The sequence below is a fragment of the Eschrichtius robustus genome, chromosome 11 (genome assembly GCF_028021215.1).
Source record: "Eschrichtius robustus isolate mEscRob2 chromosome 11, mEscRob2.pri, whole genome shotgun sequence".
NCBI lineage: Eukaryota > Metazoa > Chordata > Mammalia > Artiodactyla > Eschrichtiidae > Eschrichtius > Eschrichtius robustus.
Window position 1 is genome coordinate 14380210 of NC_090834.1, and position 11940 is coordinate 14392149.

Below are 11940 nucleotides of genomic sequence, written 5' to 3' on the forward strand. Positions count from 1 at the left end.
ATCCCACATGCCCCGGAGCAGCTAAGCCCGTGTGCCATAACTACTGAGCCCACGCACTCTAGGGCCCGCGAGCCGCAACTACTGAAACCCGTGCGCCTGGAGCCTGTGCTCTGCAACAAGAGAAGCCACCGCAATGAGAAGCTCGTGCACTGCAACGAAGAGTAGCCCCCGCTCGCTGCAACTAGAGAAAGCCCGCGCGCAGCAACAAAGACCCAACACAGCCAAAAAGTAAATAAAATTTTTTAAAAATTTAAAAACAAATAAATATTTATTTGGTTGCATCGGCTCTTCATTGCGGCAGGCAGGCTCCTTAGTTGCAGCTCCAGGGCTCCTTAGTTGTGGTGGCATGCAAACTCTTAGTTGTGGCATGCATTGGGATCTAGTTCCCTGACCAGGGATCGAACCAGGGCGCCCAGCATTGGGAGAGCAGAGTCTTATCCACTGCACCACCAGGGAAGCCCCTAAATTGTACTCTACAGTAAGTCTTCTGATTGGTGTTCTCACCTTCAACCTCTGTGCTTTCTGATTTTCTGTTCTTTCGTTTATTCAACTAGCATCTATTGAACATCTACTTTGTACCAGGTATTATGTTAGATCTGGAGATACAAAGATGTATGTCACAAAACTTCCACAGAAACATGAAAAGGAAAGAGGCCTTTGAAAAACAAAGAGTACTTCAGTATTGCTCGAACACTAGGTACACGAGGGAAAGTGTCAAAAAATGACTGGCCAGGGGATTCCCTGGTGGTCCAGTGGTTAGGACTCCATGCTTTCACTGCTGAGGGCCAGGGTTCAATCCCTAGTCAGGGAACTAAGATCCCACAAGCTGCGTGGCAGGGCAAAAAAGAAAAAAAAGACTGGCCAGATCATATTAAGGAGTTTGGAATTTATTCTGGAAAGGTTAGGGGGAAAGGACAGATTTCAAACAGAGATTGACATGAGGGAATTTGTGCCACATCATTGTAGCAACTGGGTATAAGGAAGCAGGCTGATGGTGAGCCTAGAGGCAGAAAATGCAGTGAGGATATTTCTGACCTCTTCCCACGCCTTCAGACTCATATGTCTGAAGGACACTGAAATACTACTACATGCAGTAGTCCAGATGATGGGAGCAGTGGCAGTGAAGATGTAGGAATGAGGACAGATTCCAGAGGTGTTTAGCAGATAGAATGACTTTTGGTGTCCATTTAGATCTGGGGGATGAAAAAGAGGGGCTTGTCTCAGGTTGCCAGCTGCAGTCGATCAAGCAGATGGCAATACCACCGACTAAGATAAGGACAACAGGAGGAGGAAGGTGGTTTTGCTTGGAGATGATGAGCTCAGTTTCAGAACAGTGGAGCTTGAGATCCTGTGAGATCTGCAGGTGGAGCTGTCTAATAGGCAGTTGGATGTCTTGGACTAGAGCTCAGGAGAAAAGGCTAAAAATACAGATCTGGGACTTGAAGCATGAAGATGGTCACTGAAACTATGGGCAGGGATGAGACCACACAGAAAGAGTGTGTGTGGCACACAGAAGCAAATGGGTCAAGGATAGAACCAGAAGAAACTTATCTTTCTATCTAGTAGGCTAACAAAAAGTAGCCAGTGGAAGGAGACTGAGAAAGAACGCTCAGTGTGGGACTTCCCTGGGGGTCCAGTGGTTAAGACTCTGAGCTTCCACTGCAGGGGGCACGGGATCCCTGGACGGGGAACTAAGATCCCGTGTGCCACATGGCATGGCCAAAAAATTTTTTTGTAATGAATTATTTTAAAAAAATGCTCAGTGAGATAACAGGGGGCAAGAGGGAAGCCAAAGGAAAAAGAGTTTCAACCAGAGGAGCTGTAAACAATGTCAAATGTAGCAGAGAGTTCCAGAAGCAAAAAGGACTGAAGGGTGTTCCTCGTAGTCCCAGGGAAGTCGCAGGTGAGCCCTGTAAGTGCAGTGGCAGGGGAGACATGAAGTCTGGAGTCGGACTGTATTTGGTTGAGGAGGACAGGGAGAGGGCAAGAGGACAGGGAGAGGGCAAGAAGCCAGTGGAGGCAACTTTGGAGAGGCTCAGCCATAAGGGAAAGAGAACTTTAGCTTGGGCCCCTTAACACGTGGTTAAGAATTTTAGCTGGGACTTCCCTGGTGGCGCAGTGGTTAAGAATCCACCTGCCAATGCAGGGGACACAGGTTCGAGCCCTGGTCCAGGAAGAGCCCACATGCCGAGGAGCAACTAAGCCCGTGTGCCATAACTACTGAGCCTGCACTCTAGAGCCCGCGAACCACAACTACTGAAGCCCATGAGCCTAGAGCCCGTGCTCCACAACAAGAGAAGCCACCGCAATGAGAAGCCCGCGCACCACAACGAAGAGTAGCCCCCGCTCACTGCAACTAGAGAAGCCTGCACGCAGCAACAAAGACCCAACACAGCCAAAAATAAATGAATAAAATAAATAAATTTATAAAAAAAAAGAGTTTTAGCTATTTTTTGGTTATTATAAAAGTCACATATGCGAGGTAAAATTTTCCAAATAACAGGGAAGAATATAAAAAAGTCTAAATATCCCTTCCTTCCCTCAAAAGATAATCACTATTAAGTTTGTTGTCTATTATTTCAGAATATAAACACATTTATATTTATCTATCTATCTATCTATATGGATGTACACACAGACACACACATACTTCTTTACTCAATGTGATTATACCATACAAACTACTATGCCTTATCCCTTAATCTTTTTCAGTTAACAATATGTCCTGGAAGCCTTTCTGTATCTTTCCGAGCTTATCTCCCGCCTCTCTCTCCCTAGTTCATTGTGCTCCTACTGCTTTGACCTCCTTGCAGTTCCTGGAACACACCTGCACACTCACACTTTAAGGCTTCTGCACTCGCTGTTCCTTCTGCCTGGAATGTTCTTCCCCCAGATATCCTCTTGGCTCACTCTCTCACTTCCTCCAGATCTCTACTTCAATGTCACCTCCTCAGAGGGGCCACCACTGTCATTCGTGATACCTTACCCTACTTCGTTTTTCTTCATAGCACTTGTATCTGCATCTACGGACTTGTTTCATGTCAATCACCCCCACAAGGATACGCACTCCATGAAGGGAGGGACTTGGTCCACTTCACTGCTCTGTATCCAGAGGCTAGAACAGTACCTGACCTTAATAGCTACTCAATAAAATAGGAAAACGCATATAGAGCTGGCACAGTATTGTATTAAAGATAACAACATAGTGTTTAAGAGTGCAAGCTCAAACTGGTTGGGTTCTAATCTTTATTTCTCAGTAGGTGGGTGCACTTGGGTAAGTGAATCCATTTTCTCTCTGTAAAACGGGGCCACACTAGTGCCTAACTTCCTGCGTCATTGTGAGGTTTAATGTGTGAACATAAGGAACATGCTTAGGATGGTAACGGCACGTAGCCAACTGTTAATAAATGTTTTCATTGCAATGATTAGTAGTAATATTCTAGAAAGACAATATAGTAGCTTCAACCTCAGCGAGCTCCTGTCTTGTCTTTCTTCCATTCTTCCAGCCCTTCTTCACCTCTTTGATTCTTCTCCTTGGCTGCTTTCTCTGTCCTTCACCCCTTAGACAGTGATGCCTCCTGAGTGCTTTTCGTTTCTCACATTCTCTTAGAGTGAACTCATGGTTGTAACTACTACCCAGGCGGAAGAATGCCCGAACTGCTGCCCCAAACCACACTGCTCCCTGGGGCCTGACTCTTGCATCCAGACAGCTTTGAGCATTTCCATTCTAATTACTTGTTAGGTTGTATGACTCACTGAAGTGTGGGTTCCTCAAGGGCAGGAATAGTTCCTCGGTTATCTTTATCTCTGCTTCTCCAAGGGAGGTGCTCTTGGTAGGGGCACTTTGTAGGTGCTCAGAGTCTAGTGAAGGGAAACAGACAACACATAAGTGACTATCATAAGGCAGCTGGTGACAAGTGCTATGTAGGTACGATGAAGAGGGTAGACAGCTGGGAGAGGCTAAGGTGCAATTGTTTTTGCAGGCTGGCCAGGGGAGACCTTTGGGTTAAGGGGCTATTTGAACAGAGTGCTGAGGAAGTGAGAGAGTAAACCAAATGCAGATGGGCTGAGGTGGAGTGTGTTTAGGGGACAACAAAGAGGCCAGTGTGGCTGCAGTCAGGTCAATGGCGGGAACAGTGGTAGAAATGTGTTGAGCCAAGCATTGGGGGGGGGGGGGCTTCAGCTCATACAGAGACTTAAAATGAGATGACGAGTCACTGGAGGGTTCTGAATAGAAGACTGACAACATACCTAACTTAAGACTTGAAAGGATCACTCTGGCTGCTAGTATAAGAATAGATAATAGAGAGGCAAGGGTGAAGGTGGGGAGATCTGTTGGCAGGTGACTGGTGTGGTCCAGGTGAGAGATGCGGGTGTCCTGGCCTTGGGTGGTAATGCGGAGGTGATGAGAAATGGACAGATTCAGGATATATTTTGAAGATAGCGTAAGGATTCGTTGATGTACTAAATGTAGGGAGAGAAAGAAAAGAGACAAGGATGAATGGATAAGTAAATGAATAAGTTAATTGTATATATATAGTCATTACAGAGTGATACATTACAAGGGCTACCTCGGTCAGAAAATAAATGAAAGGGAAAGTTAACAGAAGAAAGAGGATTCAAGATACACTCACATACTTCCATTCGCTTGAGAAGAAGGGTAATGAAAGATAGGTCAATAGCTTGAGAATGAATTAAAGGGAAGGTGGTGTTTTTGTTTGTTTGTTTTTAAGAGAGGGAGACTTGAGCCTGTCTATAGCTTCAGGGAAAGTATCAATGAAAAAGGAAAGAAAAAATTGCTTAATGAAGATGCAGCCAAGTTTCTGAAAAGAATCATCTACCTTCAGAGCCTCCACTTCCTTCCCATCTTCCACATACTCTGCAAACACTATCATCTGGCCACCCACTACCCCTATTGAAACTGCTGCCACCAAAAAACTCCCATGACTTTCTAGTTGCTAAAACTAATGGAGACTTTTTAGTTCTTGTTGTACCTGGTCTTTTTTGCAGCATGGTTGAACTTCTGGAAGCTCTCTTCCCTTGGCTTCCGTGACCCCACTCTCTCCGTCTTGCTTTTCCACCTACCTCTCTAATCTTTCTATCTCAGATCCCTTCAGTGGCTTCTTTTCTGTGTCCATCCCTAAATGTTGATGTTTCTCAGAGTTATGTTCTTAATCCTCTTTTCTTTTCATTATTTCATTCATGTATTCAAATACTTACTGAGTGCTGACTACATACCAGGCACAGTTGTAGGTGGTGGGGATACAGCAATAAACAAAACCTACAGAAACACCTGCTGTCCCCTCCTGGAGCCTTCCCATTCTTCCTAAGCAATCTCATCTCAGAAGCCAGGCCCCAGTCCCTGCAGTGGGCTTGTTACTTCCAAATTTACATCTTCAGCACTAACCACTCTTTCTAATTTCAGACACACAGAACCAACACTTTGTTGGGCATCTTCACTTAAACTAAATTCCTGTTTACACCAAAGTTTGCCTCTTTCTGTACAGCCTCCTCTAATTACACCACGTGCACTCCCAATTGCTCATTTCTTTTCAGGATAACTGCTATAGTTCCCAGTCTAATCATCCTCTGATAGAAGACTGATCTTCCTAAAATGCAAATCTGACCATATTACTTCCATCCTTAAAATACTTTAATAATTCCTTATCATCTTGAAGATCCTGTGTTATTTGGTCTAACTCTCCCTCACCCCTTCCTCCAATACTCATCTATTCCTTGTGTTCCTGCCTTATTAAATTTGAATTCTCTCCTACGGTCCTGCTTTGGTGCATGCTATTCCCTCTGTCTAAAAAGTCCTTCTTTCCCCTTTTGTTCTCTTGGCTAACTTCTAGACCCATCTCAGGTGCCAGCCCCACTACCCCAGCATTCTTCAACCTCTCCTGTGTATACAACCATAGCATAATGTGCAGACTTCTCTTGTTGATCTTTACACGATGTATCATAATTGTGTGACTTGTAATTGTTTATTTTGCTACCTCTTCCCTTTGAGTCCTTTGAAGGTAGGATACGTGTCTTTTATTTTCAGTATCCCAAGCACTTAATATGCCCTATAACAAGAGTGTAATACATGTTTGTTGAACAAATAAATAAATGAACAAAGGAAAATGGGGAACGGGTAGGTCTCTTCAGATCACTGAAGAGTGGAAAGGCAGAGAAGCGAGAGCAAATGTAGATGGATAATTTCAGAAAGAGTGTTCTAAATGTCTTCCTCTAGGACAGGAGAAAGGAGGGAAGAAATAGATCAGTTTGAGGTGAGGGGAGGAAATTGAAGGAGTCCTTGCTACATAGTTTCTATTTTTCCTTAATGTAGCAGGTAAGGCATTCCTCTTTTCTCAAAGACTGTCATGTGAACGAAGGTGTATCACCGCTTCTTTGAATCTCAACTCCCATGCCTGCTGAACACTTGATTCTATATTCTTTATCCCATAAATCTTATCTCTTGTGAAATTTTAAGAGCCAAGGAGATCATATAATATAAGGCTTTGGGGTCTTTAGATAAGTCAATGGACCTACTGATTCTCACTTAAATATGACTTTAAATCCATGTCGCTGAAAGCTGCTAAATTCCAAAGCCCTTCCCATTTTAACACTCCTTTTAATTACTTCTGTGTATTGTCAATGCTGCAGTTCCTAGAACTGGAAACATTTTGTTTGCCTCCAAATTACTTTGAAAAAATTCACTAGACCTAACATTACCAAATAAAAAAATTTTTTTTAAACTACAGGCAGAGAAAGGGTAATACTGAGCAATGTTATTCTCCCACTGATATGTCTAGATGTTTTTGAGTCATGCTTAAAGTCTAACTCAATGGTCTGAAATTGGTTTAGGATTCCTTTCAACCACCAATGCTAACTCACCTTAGGCTAACAAGACTAGAGTTCAGTTGGTCTAAATTAGAACAAATTTTTATCTGTAGATGGGGTGGAAACTCTAGGTGAGGATTAAGGTCATGGCCAAGGTACAAGAGGAGGAGGAAGTCTGAGTTAATTATAACCTAGGTTCTTCAGTCTTAATTCCAGGAAGCTGTCCCTTAGCTAGGTGGACAGCTTGTTGATGGAGGAATATTCTCAGAGGAACTGGAAGCTACCAATTCCTGATTCTGAGATGAATTTCCACAAGTGAAGATGTTAGCATTGCAAGACTAGACTTTATGGTCACTTGAAGAAGACTTTTGAGTAATAAGCATTTGGTTATTTTCTCTCCAGCAATCATGACTGGCCTGGAAGTTTTCCCAAAGGTTATCTTTTCCAAGGCTAGATGAGTAAGCTTGTTTCGACATGTTTTTGAATCTATAATACAACGCATGCACTGTGTTTAGTTTATTCCTAGACTTAAAAAAAAAATACTCACTGTATATCTTTTGGAAGATAACTGAAGTAAAAAACCAAACAAATAAAACCATGAGAGCATGGCCATCATTGCACAAGGCAAAGACCTCATAATCTGATACAAAAATGTAAGCCTGCTTTAAAAGCTATGCTTATTAATGTCTCTAACAGGTGAAGTTATATGAGCTTCTGATACCAAGTTTAAAAACTGAGAATTTATTTTGAAACATTATGGGTAGAGACTAGGTAGTTAAAGGATCACTGGTTAATTTGACTTTTTTTTTTTTTTAAATTAATTTTATTCATTTAATTTTGGCTGCCTTGGGTCTTCGTTGCTGTGCGCGGGCTTTCTCTAGTTGTGGCGAGCAGGGGCTACTCTTCGTTGCGGTGCGCAGGCTTCTCATTGCGGTGGCTTCTCTTATTGTGGAGCACAGGCTCTAGGTACATGGGCTTCAGTAGTTGTAGCACGTGGGCTCAGTAGTTGTGGCTCATGGGCTCTAGAGCGCAGGCTCAGAAGTTGCGGCGCACGGGCTTAGCTGCTCCGTGGCATGTGGGATCTTCCCGGACCAGGGCTCGAACCTGTGTCCCCTGCATTGGCAGGCGGATTCTTAACCACTGCGCCACCAGGGAAGCCCAATTTGACTTTTAAGATAATTAGGATTAGGGTTTAGCCTTTTCTCTTTAGCCGCATTCTCTTCTCTGAGTCCTCTCTATTAATATCTGGACAATCCTATTGCTTAAGACCCAGGAAAAATCATGGGACTCTGACACAAGGAATACGTTATGAATCATCACTTGCTCCTGCTAGAGTTGAAATGAAGTGTCTTACATGTGGGTTAGAGTTCAGATGTAAGTTTCTGAATAAACACATAAAAAGCAAACCATCCCCCGTCCCCATTCCTGCCCCTCAGGGTGCAATGACCAGGTTAAATATCCAAGCATAGAGAGGATGTAGTTAGAGTTAGGAAACCAGGAATCAAGTCCTGCATTCCAGTCCTTCAACCCTGACTCACTCACCTCACCGCGAATGGTTCCACATCATTTCATTCTGCACTGAACAGCGAGGAGAGTAACATTTTGTTTCAAAACATCTAAGCGGAGTGGCTTCTGCTAACCTGCACCAGGCCTTTGGTGAGACGGGCAATAAGGAAAACATGCAGCTACGGATACCATTTTAAGAGAGAAAAGAAAAAGGGTTTCGTTGCTGATGTGTTCTTCAGGTGGGCCTTTCCACAGACAACTTTGAGAGGCTTGCTACTCAGTGTTTAGAGGCAGCTTTCTTCTGGGATGGGTGGCTCGCGGTGGCAGGCGGTGGAGGGGGGTGGTGTCAGACGGTGAAGGTAGAGCAAACAAACTCAAGGGTCTCAAATCCAGGGCCATTTGGCTTCAGTGTTTACCCTTAGTGCAGTGGGGGTGAAATTTGGAGCCTGCACAGAAGTGGAAATCAGTTTCCCTAATGTAGCAGTAACGTGGGTATCACATAATAAAGCATTCTTCTGCTCGCAATATTCAAGGCAGATGAAACCATAACAGGATTCAAAGTAAAGCAGGGACTTCCCTGGTGGCGCAGTGGATAAGACTCCACACTCCCAATGCAGAGCGCCCGGGTTCAATCCCTGGTCGGGAAACTAGATCCCACGTGTATGCTGCAACTAAGAGTTTGCATGCCACAACTAAGGAGCCTATGTGCTGCAGCTAAGACCCAGTGCAACTAACTAAATAAATATTAAAAAACAAACAAACAAAGCAAAGTAATGACGATCAAAATATCACTCCTGACAATATTTATTTGGCTCACATTACTTTAAAAAAAACTCCCCAAAACAACAATCCTGGGCTTACATGGTTTTCTTTCCATTACTCTACCTGAAGGTCATCAAAAGTGGTAATCACTTTTCTACCATCATGTTAGAATTCACTGTTATCTCAGAACTATAGTTATTCACTTGTTCTATTAACTTCCCTACCCTCTTGAGACCCAAAGTGAGATGACATCAAGGTAAAAATGCAGGTAATCCTTAGGGGAAACAATAGCTGTTTTAACAAGTAGTCTATAATTCAAAACCACACAACAGTGTTTGAATTGCTTTTGGATTTGACAACACTGGAATGCATTAAAACTTCGAGGCTCTAAAGATAACCTTTTTTACTTTGTGCAAGAAGTCCAACATATAATTCTTATAAAAATCCACCCATATCTATTTACAATAGCCAGGACATGGAAGCAACCTAAGTGTCCATCGACAGATGAATGGATAAAGAAGATGTGGCACATATATACAATGGAATATTACTCAGCCATAAAAAGAAACGAAATTGAGTTATTTGTAGTGAGGTGGATGGACCTAGAGTCTGTCATACAAAGTGAAGTAAGTCAGAAAGAGAAAAACAAATACCGTATGCTAACACATATACATGGAATCTAAAAAAAAAAATGGTTCTGAAGAACCTAGGGGCAGGACAGGAATAAAGACGCAGACGTAGAGAATGGACTTGAGGACACGGGGAGGGGGAAGGGTAAGCTGGGACGAAGTGAGAGAGTGGCATGGACGTATATACACTACCAAACGTAAAACAGACAGCTAGTGGAAAGCAGCAGCATAGCGCAGGGAGATCAGCTCGGTGCTTTGTGACCACCTAGAGGGGTGGGATAGGGAGGGTGGGAGGGAGACACAAGAGGGAGGAGATATGGGGATATATGTAAATGTATAGCTGATTCACTTTGTTATAAAGCAGAAACTAATACACCATTGTAAAGCAATTATACTCCAATAAAAATGTTTAAAAAAAAAAATCCACCCATAGGCTGCATGTGTAAATCCTATGAGGAATAGTGTGGTGCTATAAACTTATATATGATGTACTTCTTTCAGCTCTCCGAAGGGTATAATTCCTGAAAGGCAGGTGTGGCAAAGAAAGAGGGAGTTAAGATGATCAGTTCCTAAGGAATTTCTGGGATTTTCAGATTTCAGGCTAGGTCTTCGGTAAAGGATCTTCTGCTGCCCACCCTCTCATTCTTTCCTCCTAGGTCTTATGTGAAGGCAGCACTGCACTAACCTTGCTTAGCAGAGAAGGGCTGATAATCAGGGATCCAAATCTCTGAGTTTCAGAGTTAGAGGCTGAGATGCAGGAGTGACTCAGCTGGCATCAGCTTTGTAGCAGTCTCAGCCTGCAGGCCTTCAGGAAATGAGTCCCCTAGGCCTGCATCTCCCTCTGTGGCAAACTGCCACTATACTCTTCTGTTTTATCAACCTAGCACCAAACACGGTAAGCTAGAGTTGGCTGTTTTACTGTTTGAAAACCTACTATAGACAAGTCAGATAGATAATGAGATAGGCTAGGATTACAAAGGTGAATTAGATACTGTACCTTCCTTAAAAAGCTTAGCAAGGGGAATAAACAAATGTAAATGTGTCATTAGGGTACAGTGATGTGTACTATAAGAGGCCCAACAGGAGGGGAAAGGGAAGCAGTTCGGGAAAATCAGAAAAGACTTCTCAAAGTGGAACAGAGGTGTACAGGTAGAAAGAGACAGGGTAAAGGCCGAGAGAACAGCATTTATAAAGGTATAGATTCATTAATGGATAAATTAATTTATTCATCATATCTGTATTGAGTGATTATGTGCTTGGAGCTTGGGATAATGTCAGTGAACAAAACAGATTTTTAAACATTTCTGCCTTTGTGGGGCTTGCATTTATTTTAGCAAGGTAAAACAATAAACATAATAATCCAGTAAATCATGTGGAATATTAGAAGTTGAAATTTTTGGAAAAAAAAGCAGGGTAGGAGAAAAGAGTATTTGGAGGGAGGTTTACTTGCAATTATAATTAGGATGTTTGGGGAAGCCCACACTGAAAATATTGAATGAGGTGAGGGAGCCAGCCCTGGGAAGATCTTGGGGTAGAGTATTCCAAACTGAGGAACCAGTCAGTGCTAAGGCAGGAGTTGCCTGGTGAGTCTGAGAAACAGCAAGGGGGCCAGAGGGGCAGGGTGAGAAAGGAGAAGGGTAGAGGGGGATGAAGTCAGAGATATAATGGAAAGCCAGATCTTGTTGGGCCTTGTGGCCCACAGTTAAGGACTTTAGCTTCAAATCTGAGTGAGGCAGGAGCCATTGAAGGGTTCTGAGCAGAGGAGTGACATGGTGTGACTTACACTTTGATACAATCACTCTGACTGATGTAAATAGACTGTAGACAGGCAAGCTTGGCAGCAGGAGGCCATTTAAGAGGGCATTTCAGCAATCCCAGTGAGAGATTATAGCGCCTTGGTGTTAGTGGTGGAGGTGGTAAGAAATAGACATATTTTGAAGGTAGAACCAATAGGACTTCTTGAAGGATTGATATGGAACATGAAAGACAGGAGTCAAGGATGACTCCAAAGGTTTTTAGCCTGAGCAACTGGAAGGACACAGTTGCCATCAGCTGAGAGGGAGAAAACTGTGGAACAGGTTTGGGATGGGGATGGGGAAGGAAATCAGGAGTTCACTTTGGATATACTAAGTTTGAGATGTCTATTAAACACCCAAGTGGAGGTGTAGTGGCATATAAGCCTAGAGTTCAGAGGAGAGGTAGGGACTAGAGCTATAAA